This window comes from Coccinella septempunctata, chromosome 7, assembly GCF_907165205.1.
Source record: "Coccinella septempunctata chromosome 7, icCocSept1.1, whole genome shotgun sequence".
NCBI classification, from domain to species: Eukaryota; Metazoa; Arthropoda; class Insecta; order Coleoptera; family Coccinellidae; genus Coccinella; species Coccinella septempunctata.
This window is the reverse complement of record NC_058195.1, coordinates 8722191-8743655: the sequence shown is the minus strand read 5'-3', so window position 1 is coordinate 8743655 and position 21465 is coordinate 8722191. Positions and strand designations below refer to the sequence as shown.

The following is a 21465-nucleotide window of genomic DNA, read 5'->3' as shown; positions in this document are numbered from 1 at the left end:
AAGGACTTTTATACCATACTTTTTTCCCATGTACCTCATTAAAACGCCTCTATGCATATCACGTGATTATATGGACCTATAAAAGATTGGAGCCATTCGATTTTGACTTTGTATGTATTGTAGAAGAGTTCGAACAATCTAATTGAATTTTCAATGAGTACGAAGAAAAATAACTCATCAAATTAACATATTCCTTATTTCCAGAGTACCTATCATGTTCTCATAATGTAAAATCTAACTAACGATCTTGCATGATGAAATTGATGTTATTAATGAGCTTTACCATCCTTTCCTGCATCATTGTTCGAATATTAAGTACGAGTATAATTGTAAAGATGAAACAATGGGTAGTTCATTGTTTGCGTTGACTGCAGAGAGAAAATTTTCCGATCTAATTCATAAATTGTTAGATCTATGTTTAACAAACGCATTTAAATGCTAATTCTGCGGTATTAGCATATTTGTAAAAGGTTCTGCTTGCTGACAACGGTCAGTTGGTACTGGATTTTATACCAAACTGCTCGAGATTTTTATGGTTTCTTAATTCTACGTTTTTCCAACATAAAATAAGAAAGGTTAAATTTACAAGTTGTGCGTTCGTTCAAAAGTTTTTTAATTGGGATTTCCTATATAATATTCCTTCCATTTCGGCTTAAATAACAATAGTTTTTTCGAAACCTGCACTGCGAGCAGTTTTAAGATTGGCTTCTCTTATGAAATGCAATTAACTTCGGAATAATGGTTGAGTAGCGATCTTCTATTCATATTGGAAAGTTCAAGAGATGTTTGAATTTTTCCTGTCATTGAGAAAGCTTCACTGCAGCAACAACACTGATGACTCAGATGACTGTATGAAATGGACGAGCTAAAACAGGGTGTTCGCACTGTCGATGAGTAGTCGAATGAATTTGGGTGCAGTTTCGCATCCCAAATCAATCAAACTAGTCGATTACGGAAAAAAAATGTTCGAGTTCGTGAGAATAGCTATCGTGAATTGAATCGGTGTCTACACCCACCTCTGAATAACGCCTTGATATTGGGCAACTTTTGTTTTGCGGTTTAATCCGAAGCTTATCAGGTATATCGATCTGGATATATCGAGTAAACGAGAACGGACTTTCTCTGTGTTATTCTTCGTTCATTTGGCATCCACTCTGAGTAACTTAGAGTCCACCTTCGTGCACAATGAATTCATTTCTAATATTGAAAATATGTGGCCGATACTTGATAATTAAACCAAAAACAGGAGAACTATACACGTGTTTCGCTATAACTATAGCATCTTCAGGTGGGTGAAGCTGAACTGTCAGTTTACCTCAAACGATATGACTTTGATCGTTCACAGAGGCATAAAGAGGAAAGCAGGCCCCATTATACGAATTCAGAAAATGATATAGTATCCTCACAACTCCTGAAAGACCTGACTCTCATCTGATATACGAAATTAGTTTCTATAACTCACAGAGACCATAAAGTGTGTCCTGAAATTATGAATACGTTACCGTATTTCTTTTTCGTTCTACTTTCCACGCATTCCTAATCTAAACTAATGAGCCTAAATGACGAAAAATTCATCAGACGAATCGATAAATATAAACCTGTCGATCCCGGCGTTGAGAATTAGTCGAATATTGTTTCTGTTTATCTCCCATCTTTCGCCAGTTGGGAATTCAAGATATACGTTCGATTACATCAAAGATAAAAATTCTCGTGTCTTGTAGCGATGGAATAGTTTTGGGCCTAATTAAAAGAAATTTATGTTTGAGGATGGATATTGATTCGAATCAGCTATTCCAAGATTTTATTTCTATTTTTATCTATCGAACAAACGTGGCGTAGTTGTAATTAAACAGTTATATTGATTTTCAAGCTGTATAGTAGATCCAAATGTTGGAGGCTTACTAGGATGTATTGATATCAAGTTAGCCTAGACCAGTTCCATGCGTAAAAAAATTTTGCGTTACCATAGCAACGAACAATAACTCATTAGAAGTGTCAGAATGGAGTTTGAGGTCGAAAAAGTAAACCAGAGTTACGCAATAATTTGAAAGAAAGCAGATGTCCACCGAAATTGTGAAAATCAAAAAATTGGGGTATCCAGCCATCATCAAGTACCTACCTGTATTAAAAAGGGTTAAGAGGTAAGCAGATTTACGAGGATATGCTTAATTAATACCCTTGGTGATCAATGTCCTTCGTATGCGACCGTGAAAAATTGGACTGCAAGCTTCAAAAGAGGAAAATTTTCCATTGAAGACGATCGGGAAGGGCAGTTTTTGTGTCAGTCCCGAAAATATCAATGCAGTTCATGACATGATTTTATCAGACCGTCGAATTGGGCTAAAACGGATATCTGAAGCACTGAATATTTCATACAAACGCGTTCATCATATAGTTCACGTCAATTTGGACAAGAGAAAAATTGCTGCGGACTTCTTAAACCGAATTGTTATACTATGGATGAGACTTGGGTGCATTCTTACGATCCAGAAACAAAGCAACAATCGATAGAATGGCGACACTCTAGTTCTCCAAGACGTAAGAAGTTTCGTGTCCAAAAATTTGCTGGAAAAGTTCTTGCTACAGTTTTTTGGGATTGCTGTGGAGTAATCATGATTGATTTTTTGGGTAAGCGTAGAACAATATCCGGAGATTACTATTAAATATCACTGACCACTCTACGGGAAAAAATTTAAGAGAAAAGACGCGGAAAGCTATCCAAAGGTGTTTTGTTTTTGCAGGACAACGCCCCTGCAAACAAATCTCATGTTGCCATGCAAAAAATTAATGATTTAGGGTTTGAATTACTAGAACAGCCCCCTTATTCACCAGATTTGGCTCCATCATATCTTACCTCCACTGGAAAATAGTTTACAAGGTCGTAAATTTTCTTCCAACGAGGAGGTAATAAAAGCTGTGGAGGTCTGGTTTGCAGAGCAAGAAGAAACACTTTTTTTAAAAGTCTAGAGACGTTGCAGGTTCGCTGTGATAAATGTATCCAATTAAGAGGAGTAATAAAATATTTTAACATTGAAATTTTGTTTGGTTCTAGAGTAGGCTAAGAATTTTTCAATATTCCCTCATAGTTCAGTTCTCAACGTAACAATTTTGAATACTTTACTATTTTTTCGCTTTCCAAGTATAATTTGTTGTTGTTCATCAAAAAACATTTGTAACACAAAATAAATGGAATATCTACTGCTCGAAAAGTCAACGAACAAAGAGTGCTCACTGCTCAACATCTAGCGTTCAACTCTAGATAAATAGATTAAATTTTGTGAAAAAATGACTAATCTAAATTCAACTGTTTCGGTGTTTCACTTTCGGAATTTAGTTCTTTGTTTCATGGACCCTCGATCATAGTGACTTTATTTATTTCTTCATTATCCGATGCAGTCAACGGACAGAACCAGGACAGGTTGTACCTTGTCCCTCATTTCATCGATTAAAATTCCTAAATTACAGTACATCCTATGTAATTCATCGTTCGATAACGATCGATATGGCTCGATTTGAATATTTTAATTGAATACGGTGTAATTAAATGAACGCAAAATATAATTTATGTATAACATGTAACTCCCAGTCTCCCTTACTACACAGCACCTGAACTGCGCTTCTGTAAAGTATGGTTCGGTCGATTCTTGGTCCTAATTCAGTTAGAAACTTCTGCAACGCGGTGTCACGAAAGGTTTATGTAAAGTTCAACGTTCAATTCGATGAATGAGTGCAAATAAATGTGGAGGAAGCACTGATGCGAAGTCAGGAGCTTCTATGAGCTTGTTCGAATACATTTGAATACCGAAGTCACGCTGCTTGGCTGCCAGAAGAAAGAATTATGTTCCCAATACATCAAATATTTGGCCCAACAACATATAAGAGGTGTGTGCAAATTTTGACCAACAAATCATTAATTTTTTCTCATATACGAATTTTTTTGTGACTTTCTTTCTGGAAGAATTGCAGTGAATGTTCAAGTGCTGAGCTCCAAATATGAAAGAAATATAGATACTGAGTGGCATAGGAAACAGCACTCTCAGTATAAGGTATAATGAATTGATTGGTTTGTTGACATCCACAATGTTTTTATGCTCTCAGAAACAAGTCGAGGCATAATCCTCATAATATGGCTCTCCAACTCCAGAGTTCCAATGAATTCCAGTATCTAAGAGGTCTTCAAGGAGGCTACGTTCTCATACATCCTATAACCTTTTCGTCCAAGATATAACTTGCGCAGGCTTGCAATAGCGAGGCCTTCTGTAATCAGCTGAACTGTTTCAGAACAGAATTTACATTATTCAGTTCCTGGTAAGCCCATTCTCATCATATACTGCCTATGGCGACAATGTCGTGTGAGGAGGCTTAACTTATTCTTACTCAAATCAAAATACTTCTTGGATGTTGCAGTTTATTAATCTCGAAGGGACTTTTTGGAATGATCCATTCGTGAAAGATTCCTCCAGAGTATTTCCTTTTTGGTTTTTTCGTTCTCCAGAAACTCTCTCTTATAGGTGCATTTTCTTATACCCCAGAAAGACTAGTGGCAGTTGTGCTACTTGGCGAGTGTGTTTGCCTCTTCTTTTTCTTTGATTCCAGAGTGACCAGCAACCCAGACTAAAGAGACCCTATTGCTCTTGGCTATTTTATTAAGTTTCCTTTGACACTTCCATATCAGCTTAAAGTCGAGGTCATAGGAGTTCAGTGCTTTGATAACAGCTATCAGAATGGATCACTATGTCACATCCTCGATAGTTTTTCTTTCCAGGTTTATAACCTAAGCATCTTAAGATTGCAAGGAATTCTGCCTGAAAACACACTTGGTGTTTACCGCGTATATTCTAATGACAGCCCCTTATCGTGGTTTTTAAACCATATGTGTACCATTTAATGTGGTTAACAATGAAATTTTGGGTAGTGTAATTCTTTTACAAAGCATCGAGTTAAAGTTCTTCTCAATGCTTGTTTTTTAATAAAAACATCATTATATGGGTCTGCTGATGAGATGTACATACTTGCTTAGAAAGGACCAGGCTAACTGACTTTTAATTATCTCATTACCTGTATCTTTCCTAGACATGCTGAGTATGCCCTCATTACCTATCTATCACTAGATGTAGAGGAGTGAGATCTGTGATGACCTCAAGTGCTCTAGTTTGGCATATTCTCATAACTCCAGTGATACACGTATAGGCAAGCCTTAAACCTTGTAGAGTATTTTTCTATTATTCCTGACCTAGTAAGGTGAGAAGTTACGAATTGAGCTTTTCTAGATAAAATTGTTTGGGTATTAAAAGCGACAGGATCAATGGCTATACTCGTTTGTCTTCTAAGTAGTTATCTGCAGAGTGCAACCTTCACTAAGCTAAAAGAGTATAAACAGAGATTACTGACTGCCTAGGGCACCAAGAAGGCCACATAAAGCTGCCTTATCCTTTCTCAATTTCTTGGTATTTTTCAAGAACCTCTTTTATTTCATCAAATTCAAAAATAAGCACGTATAGGCAAGCCTTAAACCTTGTCGAGTAATTTTCTATCATTTCTGGTTTAGTATGATTAGAAGTTACGAATTGAGTTTTTCTAGAAAAAATTGTTTGGGTGTTAGAAGAGACAGGACAAATGGCTATACTCGTTTGTCTTCTAAGGAGTTATCTGCAGAGTGCAACCTTCACTAAGCTAAAAGAGTGTAAACAGAGATCACTGAGTGCCTAGGGCACCAACGAGGCTACATAAAGCTGCCTTGTCCCCTGTCAATTTCTTGGTATTTTTCAAGAACCTCTTTCATTTCATCAAACTCAAAAATAAATCACAAACCCTGTAGTTTTCAGCGTTAAATTATGATTCATGCAGGCGAGCTCATGCTCTGGGATGCTTGCTTCGGCCGCATCCCAGTTGCAGTCTCTGCAAGCGTCCCAGCTGTATCTCAAGAATTTTATCATTCGAAATCACTCGTGCGTCCAAGAAGCGGTTCGTCGACTCCGACGTGTTCTAAGACGGCATGGCATGCCTATGCCGGCGGTCTGGAAAAAGGCGTGCTCCATCTCTTTTTTTCTACGGCGGCCTCCGGTCCGCGGATTAGATACTACGGCCAGATCCCCGAGATCGGAACGAAAGTGGTATTCGTAATTATTTCAGAGACGAGAAATGAGCTCCGACGTCGTTTTATACGGTCCATACGGCTTTTTGTCATCTTCTGCTTTTCGTCACGCCTTCGGCGATGTCTACGGATTGATTCTTTGAGAAGGACGTCGTCGAGAAGAAGAAGATTTTGATTTGACAGTTGACAATGTCATTCCCGAACACAGAAAACTGTTAGCTACATATTCCTATCCTGGAAAACTCAGTCATCATTATTTTCCTGTTCTATGGCATTTACAGGCTGAACTTTCTTGGAGAGTTGGAGGGACAGAGACCACGACCACATATAACTGTAACATAAGTCAACAGGGTGAACATCTGTTCACCAGTAGCAGTTTTATCTGTTCTCCTGTATCAACAGCAAAGGGGAAAACCATTTAACCCTATTCCATTTGCATGTTTATGGAACAGACTTGGTTGTTAATCCAAAGGTTGAGAAGTTTTTTACCTAAGGCTTAAAGAAATCCTTCTAATGAGAAGCCTAGATTGCCTGCAATAGCTGCTAATGCTTGAGCACTAGGCATTTTTACTCTGAATGTTCCATTCACTTATAACTTTCGAGGCATCTAACACAAAAAGGCTGTATGCAGATGTGAGATGTATTGGAGATGCTCCAAAGCATCTACTTCACAGTCAGGAGAGCCAGGCTCCAAATAACTTTAAGCTCACGCTGGTATGAGTTGACTTTACCATCATAGAGGGATTTCCTGACTATACATACGTAAGTGTATATCTTGAACCTACTAATATTCTCTAACGTGCAAACAAGAACAGTATAAAGCTCTTTCTGCACTATGCAAGGGGCCTTTCCAGGGAAAAGATAAGATAAATGTACTGAGGTACAACAATTGAGTCTCTGTAAACGTCACGGAGCCATCGATGAACTGGTATGGCCCATCAGCCTTAAGAACCATTGATTAGGAAACATTAACCAGTAGGGTTTGCCGAAGCATGTCGTGTATGAAGAGAAAATATTCTTCATCATAATTCATCATAGTCCTTGCCAGGGATAAGATAAGATTAATGGACTGAGGTACAACAATTAAGTCTCTGTAAACGTCACAGAGCCATCGATGAACTGGTATGGCCCATCAGTCTTAGGAACCATCGATCAGGAAACATTCACCAGTAGGGTTTGTCGAAGCATGTCGCTTATAAAGAGAAAGGATTTTTCATCATGATCCTTCTTCATCATAATTCATCATAGTCCTTTCCAGGGGTAATATAAGATACATGGATTGAGGTCTCTGTAAACTTCACAAAGCCATCGATGAACTGGTATGGCCCATCAGCCTTAGGAACCATTCATCAGAAAACATTAACCAGTAGGGTTTGTCGAAGCATGTCGCTTATAAAGAGAAAGGATTGTTCATCATAATCCTTCTTCATCATAGTCCTTTCCAGGGATAATATAGGATACATGGACTGAGGTAAAACAATTGAGTCTCTGTAAATGTCACAGAGTCATCGATGAACTGGTATGGCCCATCAGCCTTAAGAAGCATTGATCAGGAACAATTACCCAGTAGGGTTTGTCGAAGCATGTCGCTTCTAAAGAAAAAGGATTCTTCATCATAATCCACCATTTCCTTTGTCCCTAGTCCCTGTATTTTCGTGGTATAGGATTCAGAAACTACTCACCATTGGCTAACAAAGTCTCGAGGGAAATCAGAATAGGGGTGGCAATTTGGTCAATCCAATTGTTCCAAACCCTTCCTGATGATGTAGATGTAAGGCTTAGAGCTAACTTTAGCTCCGATACATACGGTATTCTTCGTCCGTCATCGTTTGAGCAGTTTTTAGATTACAAGGCTTAGTTCACCAGGCGTGATTACTGATAGTCAACTGCCAATGGCAACAATCGAATCCAGTCTAAGTATTCCTAATTATACAGGACAAAACAAACTCTGTCATTACCAGTAAAATATCTCAAGATTAAGTGATGATAATTTTAATTTTACATTCCAGATCATATAGTATATTCACAACGATTACATAAGTTTCAAATGAAACCATTAATATTCTAAGATCTAGGATGGAGCCAGGTAATGAGATAATTTATGTTTGTTTCCTCTAACTTAAATCTCAGAAACTCTAATTAAAATTTCAATTATTCTAAGATGCATAAACGATCATTTCGAGGAATTAATCATATGTAATGACACATATAAAACCGCAATCGCGCAGTTTCCAGAGAAACTCGCGTTTGAAGAATTGAATGAAACAACAATTCGTTCATGCTTTAGCCAAAAGAGATACTAATGCTATTGGCTAAAGGATTTTTCACATCATAGACTCTAGTCGTCGATTTAGTAGATTCAAGTTGATGAGACTAAAAACCATCTGCTTTATATCTGAAAGCAAAATATCACACGTATATGCGAAGAAGAAAACAAAGTTATGATCATAGTTTGGATTTATTTTTGGACCTCTATATGTTTGGTGGAGAATTTCACACCATCTACTTCCATTGAGTCTACCAACGAGAGGTTTTATCGAGTTATAGGTGTTTCACGTAACAACAATCTAATTTTCCTATATTCTTGAGAATCAGTACCAAAAATTCGCAGTAGAGGAAAAAAAATTCATCTTAACTAGGTAATTATATTTTTTCCCAATAAATAACAATCGATCGAATTGGATGTCGAATGTACAACTCTATTTCAAGGATATAGCGTTTCCTATTCATAGGAAATGTTAATACTCAACGCTCCAATGCCAACACCTGGTTCTCATTACTCTGAGCGCTTGCAGAACTTTTCCAACTCTAGATTATTGGCTTCTAATTTAACGCATCAATTCTTCCTGATAGCAGTGATATTGAAACACGAATCTCTCTAAGAATATCCTGATATAAATTTCATTTGGAGATTATGCAGGCATCTTTCTCGCTCTGGGTTGGTACTATGACCGCAGAAAGATGCCGGAGTCCTGGCGGACAGTGGCGTGCCAAGAATAAGTGCATCTCATCCTATATGCTAGCATTCTTAACTTAACGTTTACTCGAATTTATGGATGCAAAATCACTTGAACAGTAAGATATTTCGAATATTTGTTTGAGTGGGCTTGAGAAGGCGTTTTAGATTAAATCTTTCATTCACTATTTCAGAACTTGAGGAAAAGGTTCTGTCAGCTAGAGGAATGTGTATTTTATAGTTGTTCCAATAGTTTTTTCATTTTGATATGTATAGCATACTCATTGAGTCAGATGTTAAAAGTATTCACCCAATATACAAACATTTTCACTTCCTATACATACAAATTAAAACATTTTCTTTAATGTCCGGATAAATTTGTTACTTTTTATTCGAAATTTTACGATTTTGATGAGGTAGTGTCAAGGATAGATTGTTTCAGCTGATTGATCTTCCTGAAACGATAAAACTTTCGTTATGTTGTTAAGATTCTTTTGCACCAAGCGTAGACTGTAGACAGTAAATCGATATGTCAAAGAAGCGTATTTTGACACTTGACGAATTGAATTGACGTTGCTGACATTTGCAGCTTCGTTCAGATGACGCGACCACTTGTTATCAAGAAGGCTGCTATCGCCAAGCTTCTATCAAATACGTGTGCTTCTCTTAAAGGACTGTCTATCACAGGATCCTTCAGTATGACTCTCAGTGCTCTGTATCTTTCAGCATTCATACCCTACATGATTGCACAAGGTGTTTTGGATGTGGCGCCACTGGATATCCGAAGAAAACAGGTTCTCTGCCTCGAAGATACATCTCGGCAATACTAGAGCACTCTACAGAGAGCCGGCCGTCACTTAGTCGAAAGTAAAAAGTAATAAAATACCGAACACATTCGTCTGTCCAGGTCCTTGTACCTCTTATATCAGTTCTATATAAATCGAATAGAGAGAGCCAATTAGAGAAATGCGAGCTCGACATCCTACCAGAGGCGCTCTTAATTGGTTCCCCGACCAATTAAATGCGCTTGCGCTAATGCTTATTTATGAGACTTGCGTGTTTGTTTTGGGAATTGTTAGGTGAATATTGAATTTAGAGCCGATTAAACTTTATTTATCGATATTGGTGTTTTTGCATGTTCGTGTGCAACTTTGACGTGCGTTTAGCTTTTTCTTTTTTATTGTCTTCTTAATTAGAGTTGAGCAGATTCAATAACTTGTTTTGATATCGCACTTCCTCTGCATCTTATTCTGTCTATGCGGGGATATTTTTCGATATCACTTCAAGTGTCAGTCATAAGAATTTTGAATAACATATATGCATAATCTATAGTCCATGCATTGAACATTTTAATTTGGTATTATTTTATTCAGAGTTTTATATAGAGGGTGTCTACAAAGGTGAGACTTTTTTTGACAGAATGTGGAACTCATCAAATAAGTCGGTTAACCAAAAATTGTCTATATAAAATATCCAAGATGGCTGAGATACAACCCCTAGAAGTTCGACAAAATTTCATAGAATTTCAAGTATGGGAATGTGGAAGGTGACTTCGGCATCGCAAAAACGAAACAAGACATGAACAAATGGCTAGACAATGAATGGTTCAGTACCAAGTTCATCGGATTAGATGCATCAGGTCACTTTTGAAAGAATCATAATTGTTGTATCGTGCAATTTAGGGTGAGAAAATGTAGAAAATCGAGGCAGTTTCTTGAAAGTGCTTATGTTAGTTATGTTGAAAAAGTGGTATGATGTTTCCCCATTTTATCCCATTTTTACGAAGATTGTTGGAATGTTCGAACAAGAAGATTGTGATGACCATTGTAAAAAAATTCGTGAATAATTTAGACGAATTTTATTGTTCAGATTTTGTATTATTCTATTTTTTTCAGTTGTATCCTGAGTCTCTTCTCTTAGTTGCTAACGAAATAAGCCAGAAGATAAGTTTTTTCCACTGCTTTGCGATTATTCAGCTAATAAACGGTCTAGGATCGTATTAGGATCTGTTTCAGTAATCATTTTCAATTTTCTTCCAACTTTGTCAGTTTGAAAGTTTTGTTTAGGTGATTTTTGGTGGAACGCTTCATTTTGACCAGTTCTACCTTCTGTTGAAAAAAGGCTCACCTTCAAATACACCCTGTATATTTTGTTTGATAAATAGCACAACAATTTTTAACATCAAACAATAATTGTAGCATGTGTATACGATACAGTTTCAGCAGAGATTAGCTCAAAAGGCTATCATACAATTTGACGAATGATTCAAAAGCTTATGGAAAAACCCCAGTAAAAAAACCTAAACCCTCTCTAGTGAGTGTAGTGGATTGTTAAAGTTGATTTATTCTTGCGAGAAACAAGCATTCCTCGTTGAAAAAGTACATTCTTTGAATGAATTTTTCTCTGAAACGGTGCATTCTAGGGACATAAGACTTTTACAGCCTAGTTGCGGGACACCCTGTATATGTATACGTATGGGGTTGATCGATAGCGACGGAATGCATCTTTTTTAATCTCAAATCGCGGAGCAAGATCGATTTTGAGTAGGAATATGCAAATTGCAGATTTCGAACAAAGTTCATGAAGTTTTGGGATACAGATAAGATTGCAGAATTTATTTTTGTAGGAGCTGGACGACTTGTGGATAACACAGAACCGCCAATGTTGCCGTCAATCAAGAAATTATTATTCAGCAATCCCACAATTATTTCTTTCCATTCGGTCTCATATAAATGCAGCTCTCGTAAAACTTTTATTACTTATTGTTGGATATCAAAACGGTTCGACAGCACATGTAATGTTTAATGGAAATGAAATACAAAACACTACCCGCGGTAGTAAGAAACTCGCACCGTGTTATTATTTATTGTTATAATAATAGAATGCTACAAATACCCTGCCTCTCTCATTCCATTTTAATACCTTTTCTACGTGACCTTTAATAATGGCAGATCTGCGGCTGTAATCTGCTGCGCGTTTTGGAATTTGTAGCGAGGGACTTCGGGAAAAATCCGTTCATTACTTTTCCTCGGATACCGATAATACTTATCTGAGAATTGGATCAGGGAGGCGGTCCTGATAGATTGAGAAATTAGATCATCATGCTTAAGAAGTTGCTGCAGAGTACCGCGGTCGTAATATGAGTAATTACTCGACCATACGTTTCAATTGGATGCGGAAAAATGGGTGGTACAACTGTTAGAAGTCGCGGAAAAAATCGACACAGTTATTTCGCACTATGTGGTCATTGCTCGATCTTTTAATATTCAGTAATCTGATCTTTAAGTTGAAATTCCTGAAATTTTTTATTTTTTCGGCCGTTTGGCAACGTTGTATTTTTCGAAATGGACAAGTTCTTTGTTCATGGAATAAAATGATTTCTGTTCAAGAACTCTTCATATCTGAACCGCAAATGTCTGAATAGTCTGCAAAGTGACACTAAGACTAGGAATTCTCATCGGAAAAATTCGAACACAAAGTTTATTTTGAGCAATGATGGAAGTATTATCACATAATTATGTAGCAACATTGTCGGAGATTTCCTTTACTTTTTAGATGGAGACAAACCTCGATAAGATAGGAGAATCGTTTATTTACCGAAAGATTAAATTCATGGCGAAAAATTGGGAGAAAATGTAAATTTCGTATGAAGGGAAACAAAAATTTTAAGAATTCTTCACAAATCATCTTATCTCTGCCTCTAAACAAAGTGAGGCCCAGTTGCAGGAAAGTCCATTAAGATTTGATCCACCGTCAAAATTTGAATTATTATTTTAAAGGAAAAATGGAGGATTAACATTTTGATGGAACATCAAATTTAAATGGAGCGTCAAAAGTCAATGGACTTTCCTGCAACCGGACGTAAAATAGTCAGACTACACATCAAGCTTATCATGTGACCAGAAGAAGTATATAACAGAAAATAAAATCTGATAGTTTCAGCAAGCCGAAACAATAAATATTGGCCATAAAGGTCAAACAAATCGGTTTTTTTGAATTATCTCCTCTCCTGGGCTTCAAATTCTTTTCGGATTCATCATAAAAGTTGTAGGGCATAACATTTTCTACAAATTTTGTCTGAAACAATTTTTTCTACGTTTGAACGTTTTTGAGATATATGACGATGAATGTATATTAGACAGGGTTTCTACATTGACCTTGGCTTTTCGCACTTACCGCCGAGCTTACCGCCCTCTAACTCAAATACGCTTATGAGTACCTACGTAAAATTGCTTCAGACAAAAGTTGTAGAGAATTTTATTATCTACAACTTTCATGATGAATACGGAAACGATTAGATGTACAGGAAGGGAGGTATTTAAAGAAAATGTTATCATCTTCAAACTGTCAAATTAAGAAAATCATCCCTGATTATTGTCAGATTAATGGGCCAACACGTCTGCAACAGGTTAACCATCTTTATGAAAATCTGAATGATCAAGTATGTACAAGTAACGATTATTTTTTTGCATTTTCAAAGGACCGCTATGACCTTGCGTCACTTCCTAATTGTCAGTCCCTTAAAAAGTAGCTTCCTTTGGGTCTAATTTACATATCCACTAAAAATCTGACACGCTCGAAAAATTTTTTTTTACCATTTCTTCCGTATACGGTCAGCCCCTCCACGCAAACTGTCAGATTATCATGAATTTATTATCAGAGACACGTTGGGCATAGTATCTTAATTTGACACGCTCGAGTATGTAGAACTGACGAGTTTTTTTTACATCTTTGAGAACCTGCAAACGCTTTCCCCACCGCTGAAAGTGCATACATCATAGAACCTTCAAAATCCACTAGGTCTCCACGACGCTAGAGTAAATCCTGATTTAGCATCGTCGGCTCCCCAACTAGTGTTGTGAGAATACAAATCGAAGTTTGTTACTCATCTAATTTTCATGCTAAAACTGGCATGAATTAATTCAAAAGGGAAATAGGAAGGTAGAGATTTCACACTCTACCGTTTGACTACGAGCAATCAACCGTCAACTCCTACAATGCTACCACATGAATATTATATGCAAATTTTACGATGGCGATTTTGAATAACTTCTCCGTAAATAGACTTAATATCTAGTAATTGGCGGATGATAGTCTCGAACATGTCTTAATTTTTCACTTTAATTGCCGATAAATTGCGGGATTCATACAAAGTAGTGAAATTATGTAGTTATATACGCGGATGTAAAGTGAGATATATATGGATGTATAATTTCTAGTTTTAGCTGCCGGTTTTTCTCGATTCTAGGCTGTTAGGTCAGGTAGCTGACTCATACATCAGATTTCTTTACGGGCAATCTCTTGCATTGGAATTGTTATGTTACCCAGCAGCCTTTGCAGAACAGATTCGATGTGCTATAACTCTCAACTTAGTGCCTGATTCTGAATTGATAAAAGCGCTACAAGTCACATTTCTTCGAGGTTTTCCTATCATCGTTCTCCTTAACACCACCACGATTGCTAGCTCCTGAAGATACAATTTTAGCCACCCACGTTGATAATGTCTTGAAAGTAATAGACTTGTATATGTAAGGTGTATCGTTCCAAAATAATTGAAGAACACAATTTTCAGTCTTAGGAACACTTTATTTACAATTTATTCACGCAGCAACGTTTCGAGAAAAATTCTTCTCTTCTTCAGGCTGAAATTACAAGAATGGTATGAACAAAATAGATCTAAATACCAGGACAATCCAGAAACTAAATTCAAGAACAGAGCAACAAAACAATGCAACTACAGTTTACGAACAACAATAGTGGAACAACAAAGACTAAGAACAATGACAAAAAACTATCAGAGGAAAAATCCACCAACTCACCTTATGAATAATGAATTAAAAATCGTCTGAAAAATTCAAACTCGTAAAATCATTCGAAAAAAGCAGGTTCATCTCGGGGTCTCAAATTAACGTGACGTACAGGTAGGTATGGACGCATTGATATGAATGAAACAAGAACATCGCACATACGCGGTCGGAATGCGTGCACTCGAGAAAAACTATTTATTTATTTCCTTTATCAAATTCGAATACGCAATACTGAGTGAACCAATATCAGATCTCGAGTTCACAGAATTGGGGTGTTTTCTTATAAGCAACATCTCTTTGAAACTACGCTTGAACCAATTGGTCTCCTTGGTTAGAATCTTCGCATTTTCAAAATCAAAAAGATGTCCCTCATTCTTAGCATTAGAGATCTTAGAGATTTTCAGATATTACAAATTAGTCTACATTCCTAAATTGAGTCAGATGTTGATTAGATTGATGAAGGGAACATCTACTATTGTGGTATCATATTATAATAAAACTGTTAAGAGCCTATTTTCCCGTTTGAAAGATATTGATCCCCCAATGAGACAATCCGGTTTGGTGTATGGGGTTGGTTGTTCGAATTGTGATGCTATTTATGTTGGACAAACGTGTCAATATTTCGGATCCAGATTGAGGCAACATCAGTTAGATTGTAAAAGACAATCTGAGGCAACCGCACTTTCCCAACATGCTAAGAATGAGGGACATCTTTTTGATTTTGAAAATGCGAAGATTCTAACCAAGGAGACCAATTGGTTCAAGCGTAGTTTCAAAGAGATGTTGCTTATAAGAAAACACCCCAATTCTGTGAACTCGAGATCTGATATTGGTTCACTCAGTATTGCGTATTCGAATTTGATAAAGGAAATAAATAAATAGTTTTTCTCGAGTGCACGCATTCCGACCGCGTATGTGCGATGTTCTTGTTTCATTCATATCAATGCGTCCATACCTACCTGTACGTCACGTTAATTTGAGACCCCGAGATGAACCTGCTTTTTTCGAATGATTTTACGAGTTTGAATTTTTCAGACGATTTTTAATTCATTATTCATAAGGTGAGTTGGTGGATTTTTCCTCTGATAGTTTTTTGTCATTGTTCTTAGTCTTTGTTGTTCCACTATTGTTGTTCGTAAACTGTAGTTGCATTGTTTTGTTGCTCTGTTCTTGAATTTAGTTTCTGGATTGTCCTGGTATTTAGATCTATTTTGTTCATACCATTCTTGTAATTTCAGCCTGAAGAAGAGAAGAATTTTTCTCGAAACGTTGCTGCGTGAATAAATTGTAAGTAATAGACTTGTTCTTCTTCCATAAGATTCTAGATTTTAGGTTTTAGGGGGTTGGTTGTACTTTGTGCTTAAGATCTGTTGTGTCCAGCTGTTTTGGCAGCTATGTCGTCTATACAGCATTTTTTCGTAGGCTAGCAATGACGAGGCATTCTGTCACCAGGTGATCTCGAGTTTCCTCTCTCCTACAGAATCTGCACTGGTCAGTTTCTGCTAGATCCATTTCCATTAGGTGCTTCTTGTGGCGACAATTAGCTGTAAGGAGTCATTTCCTTTGATATCCGAGTGACTAGGCTAAACAGATCTTGTTATTCTTGCCTAATTCGTTGAGTTTCCTTCAACCCTTTCATATTATCCTTAGAATCGATTAGATTTCTGATGGTTTCCTTCTAGGTTCATTTCCACACATCATTCGATAGCAAATACACTGCGCAAAAAAATTAACGCACATTATGGAAATCTCAAATTTATTCTACAACTGAAGGTATTCTCAATGATAATTATTTTTATCAGAATTATGCATGCATATGTTATCCACTTTCCACGGTTTTCTTCAATACAGATGTTTTTTCCCAGCAGGAATAAAAAAAGGTGATATTATCCGATTTTGAATGTATTGGCTCCATTCTAAAATCAGTTGTTCTCGATCAATTCTAGTGATCATTAGTTTTTCTTTCGTTTGATTTTCTACACTCGATCGCTATGCAACGCGAAACACGCAATTTGATCCAAGAGGAATATGCCCAAGCGGTAGTTTTGCGAGAAGAAGGGTGGACATACCCAAGAATTGCAGAAAGGTTTGAAGTTTCCCATACAAGTGTGTCCAGAATGTTGCAGCGATTCAGTGAGACAGGTATGAATGTCCGAAGACCAGGACAGGGTAGACCACGGGTAACAACTGCCATTCAAGAACGTTACTTGAGAGTTTCTTCGTTGATACAACGGTTTGCAACCACTCGCCTCCTTCAAATTCAGCTTGAGCAAACTCATGAGGTGCAAATTAGCACTCAGACAAGAAGAAATCACCTCAGAGAATATGATTCAAGGCCTCGTGTCGCGGCAAGAGGCCCAGCTCTTACCCCAGACCATCGAAGGGCGCGTTTGGATTTTGCGAGAGAGCATATCCATTGGGAAGAGGCCGATTGGGAAAGAGTTCTCTTCACAGATGAGTCTAGATTCTGCCTCTATCATTGTGATCGACGTTTTCTTGTATACAGACGTCCACATGAAAGATATGCGCAGTGCAATTTCCTGAATACTACTGATTTCGGGGGAGGATCGATTATGGTATGGGGTGGGATATCTTTGACTGCTCGCACACACCTAGTGGTCGTTGATAATGGAGCTATGAATGCTAATAAGTATATAAGGAACATTCTCGAAGAGCATGTAGTGCCATTTGCCCCATACATTGGCGAAAATTTCATTTTTATGGACGATAATGCCAGACCCCATCGTGCGCGCATCGTTCAGGAGTACCTTGAAGAGGTTGAAGTCTCTCGAATGGAATGGCCAGCAAGCAATCCAGATCCCAATCCGATTGAGCAGGTTTGGGACAACCTCAATAGAAGGCTGAGAAGTTCAGAAAATCATCCAGCTACTCTTAATGACTTAGGAATCCAACTCGGAGAAATCTGGGAAGGATTAGATCAGAACATTTTAAGATCACTCATTTTGAGTATGAACCGTCGTTGCCGAGCTGTAATTAACGCAAGGAGTGGAAATACCAAGTATTAAATCACTTATCAGCATTTCAGTATTTTGAAAATTGTTTATTTCTCTTCTTTCACATAAGATTCGGTGAAATCCTGAATTTTTCTTTCATTTAATGTGTCTTGTTTCGTTCAAAACCTTCCCGAGAGAACATAAAAAATAAGTTATAAAGTCAATGTAGATTTAACTTTCATTAAAATTGAGATTTTCAGAATGTGCGCAGTGTATTTTTACTTCAAAGACAGGTTGGGTTAGGATCTGTATACCTTTGAATTGTATTTCTTTTGAGGCTTTTAGGAGGTTATAGTTCCATTTCCCTATCTTCCTTTGATTTTAGCATCACATAATTCAATTTGGCTATTCCTGATATGGAATGATAAGTAAAAATACTACAGAGAAGGATGCGACCTCGCTAGACAGTCGATAAATTACAATTTTATCACATTCCTAGTGGTCTAAACCTAAAACTTTCAAGTTTTTCGAATCGTTATCTACTCTCGTAAAACACGGCGACAAACTCCTTCCTTAAATTTTCTCTTCTTGATTTTAAGTGCACCTCGTCAGTTAGTGCGAGACAGAAACGTTGAAAATCCTTTCTCCTGTTTCATTTCCATTGTCTCGAATCTAATGCACCATTAGCTTTTAAGGGGACCAGACCAGGAGATCGTTTTGTATCGTCGAACCGATACAGAATCTGATAAGTTGGGGAAGTCGCATAAGCCAGGGAAGATTAAATCTTGACGGACCAAACCTATATGGCCCCGGTATCTCCTACTGGTCCAGGGCCGGGTTAAATGTTTTCTCATAGGTTCTGCTTGATTTCACCAAACAATGACACTTTCAGTAGTAGTGGAGCTAAATCAGGAATAACTAGAGCGTCGTGGAGACCTAGTGGATTTTGAAGATCAGATGGTAGAAAGAAAAAAAAGGTTCTATGATGTATGCACTTTCAGAGGTGGGGAAAGCGTCTACAGGTTCTCAAAGATGTAAAAAAAATCGTACATACTCGAGTGTGTAGGATGTATCATACAGATGGTTAAACTTGGAGTTACAGAAATGTTGACCCATTAATCTGACAATAATCAGGGGAGGTTTTCTTGATTTGGTAGTTTGAAGATGATACCAAGGCATTTTTTTTTAATATTTCCCTTCCTGTAGCTCTAATCGTTTCTGTATTCATTATGAAAGTTGTAGATAATAAAATTCTATTTAACTTTTGTCTGAAGCAATTTTTCATACCCTCAACCGTTTTAGAGCTAGAGGGTGATGAACGCGAAGAGCTTAGCCACACTTGCGAAAGGCCAAGGTCAATGTAGAAACCCAGTCTAAGGAACATTCATCGCCATATATCTTGAAAACGTTCAAACGTAGAAAAAATTGCTTCAGACAAAACTTGTAGAAAATTTTATGCTCTACAACTTTTATAATGAATGCGAAAACAATTTGAAGCCCAGGAGAGGAGGACACTGATTTTTGTGACCATGATGGTCAATTTTTATTGTTTCGGCTTGTTGAACCTGTCAGATTTTATTTTTTCCGTTATTCTTGAATCATTAGCTTCGAAATAAAAAAAAGCCCCTGTGCTCGAGAACGTACAATGATCTTTTCTTTTTTACTACTCTGACAGGCTGTACTAGACAATTCACTTCATATGCAGGTCTATACAGGGTCCAAAGTATCTCCCTTTATATTAATCTGACACGCTGGAGTAAATTCCGAATTTCCCTCTTGGGCTCCCCAACTAAAAGATACATTGCTTCCAAGTCCCAAAGTCAGCATGCTCTTCTTTGTTCGAAAAAGGAATTGGTGAATTATCTTCGCTGTACAGGGTGGGCAAAATTCGTTGTGTACAGAGAGGATCTAGAGAACTACAGCAGCTTGAAAAAAACGGATGACACATTTCCTAGCTCATTTTCGGAGAAACAAACAATGGTGAAAACCGCAGCCTCCTACGATACTTCCTTTTTGAGTTTGACAATTTCGTAAAGTTCTAATAACTTTTTTGTCTTTGAAGTTACAAATCTGAAACTTGAACCTTCTACAGGCACTTTTTTCATTTCGAATCATTTCTTCGTGAACTTTCATTTTTTTAAATGCAAACTTTTATTGAATTTGAATATTTTTGAATTGAAAAAAATCTTTTGTCAGTAGATTCTAAGTAGGAAAGTGCCTATTTAAGAAGGTTCCAGTTTCAGATCTGTAACTTCAAAGACAAAAAAGTTATGAGAACTTTTCGGAATCGTCGAAATCTCAATTTTTGTTTATAACTCGAAATCTAAGAATGATAGGCCGATTCTGTTTTCAGATTTGGATGAGTCATGAAAAAAGAACTTGAGAATGTGTCATTCGTTTTCTTCTAGCTGCTATAGTTCTCGAGATCCCCTCAGTAGACAACGAATTTTGCCCACCCTGTACATGACCAGTAGGCAGAAGTTTTCGAGCCAATGGTACTTTGTAGCCTTAGGGATTCTAATTTCAGGGAGAATACTTCGAAAAATAGTCGTTGTCGTAATGTTAAATAGTCATGTACGACAAAAATCCGACTCCTTCAGATTCTCTGTCACAGAGAATCTACGATAGTGCCTTATTTTAGTCCTGTCCTGTATCCAGCACGCTCAGAGCTCCGTTTTCCCCGGTATACCTGTTCCATAAAAACTGGCCGGTCCTCCTTTATACGCTGTCTCCCTATTGTGAATAAAAAGTTGATTTATTTTTTAGTTGGATTCCTTTACCGTCAACTAAATTACCGTATTATAAAATCCGTAATTTATTATGGATTTAACGCGCCGCTCTTTTTGATTAATGGATTAAAGCGATATTTTCGAAATTGTTGTTGGTTTAATCCCATCGAACGTTCTTTTGAAGGCTTTAATCAAGGTTTCTTTCGATTAGATGCAGATGTGTAGAAAGCTATGTATGGATTCGGAAGACTAACAAACCTGTAAATAGTCGACTATGGGTCAAAAGTAAAAAACTATAAAATTAGATAGAAAACAAGATTAGAAAAGCAAACGCTCCACAAGTAAGAGTTTTCCAGCAAAGGTTTCTTGTTATCTGTTATTTTTGCATTCTCACTTATATCAAAACTTTAATAACAGCAAAGAAAGCTTCAGAAATGTACTGCTCATCGAAAAATTGCTTTCATCAACATATCAAAATCAGACAGGTTTTAGAAATAATAATAAGCGACTACCATCTTTGATCCTTTCAAAAACCAAGCCCCTAGAGGAAGAAAAATTCCCGAACAACCATAAAACCACGTTGCAGTAGAAGATCAAATTTCCAGAAGGATCTGCTGCTATATTTCGTCGACATAAAATTTAATATCGCTGGAATCGTCAATGTTGCCATTAAACCTGCCACGGCACGGCCTTCCTCACTGAAATCCCCATAAAGATTTACATTCGAGTTATTAAATTCAATAATAACCACCGAGCTATAACGAGAAACCAATGATGGTCTCTGAAAACAGTCTATATATACACCTTTATACGTTCCCTGAACTTGTTCGCGTATGCGATCGAATTAAAAATAGCAGAAGGTGGAAATAAACAGGTAGACGACGTTATTTTAAGCGACGCCATAAACAAAATTTTAATTGTTGGA

General features: G+C 37.2%; 1 protein-coding gene and 1 long non-coding RNA gene across 3 annotated transcripts in view; both read right to left on the bottom strand.

Moving 5' to 3' along the window:
• Positions 1-21465, bottom strand: part of LOC123316947 (protein bowel) — a 48604-nt gene that overhangs the window by 13070 nt on the left and 14069 nt on the right. The window lies entirely within an intron of this gene.
• On the bottom strand, positions 14616-15230 carry LOC123316949. The gene is made up of 2 exons (XR_006538116.1): positions 14870-15230; positions 14616-14692 (listed from the first exon to the last, which is right to left on the bottom strand). It is a non-coding gene; the product is annotated as an uncharacterized LOC123316949 (long non-coding RNA).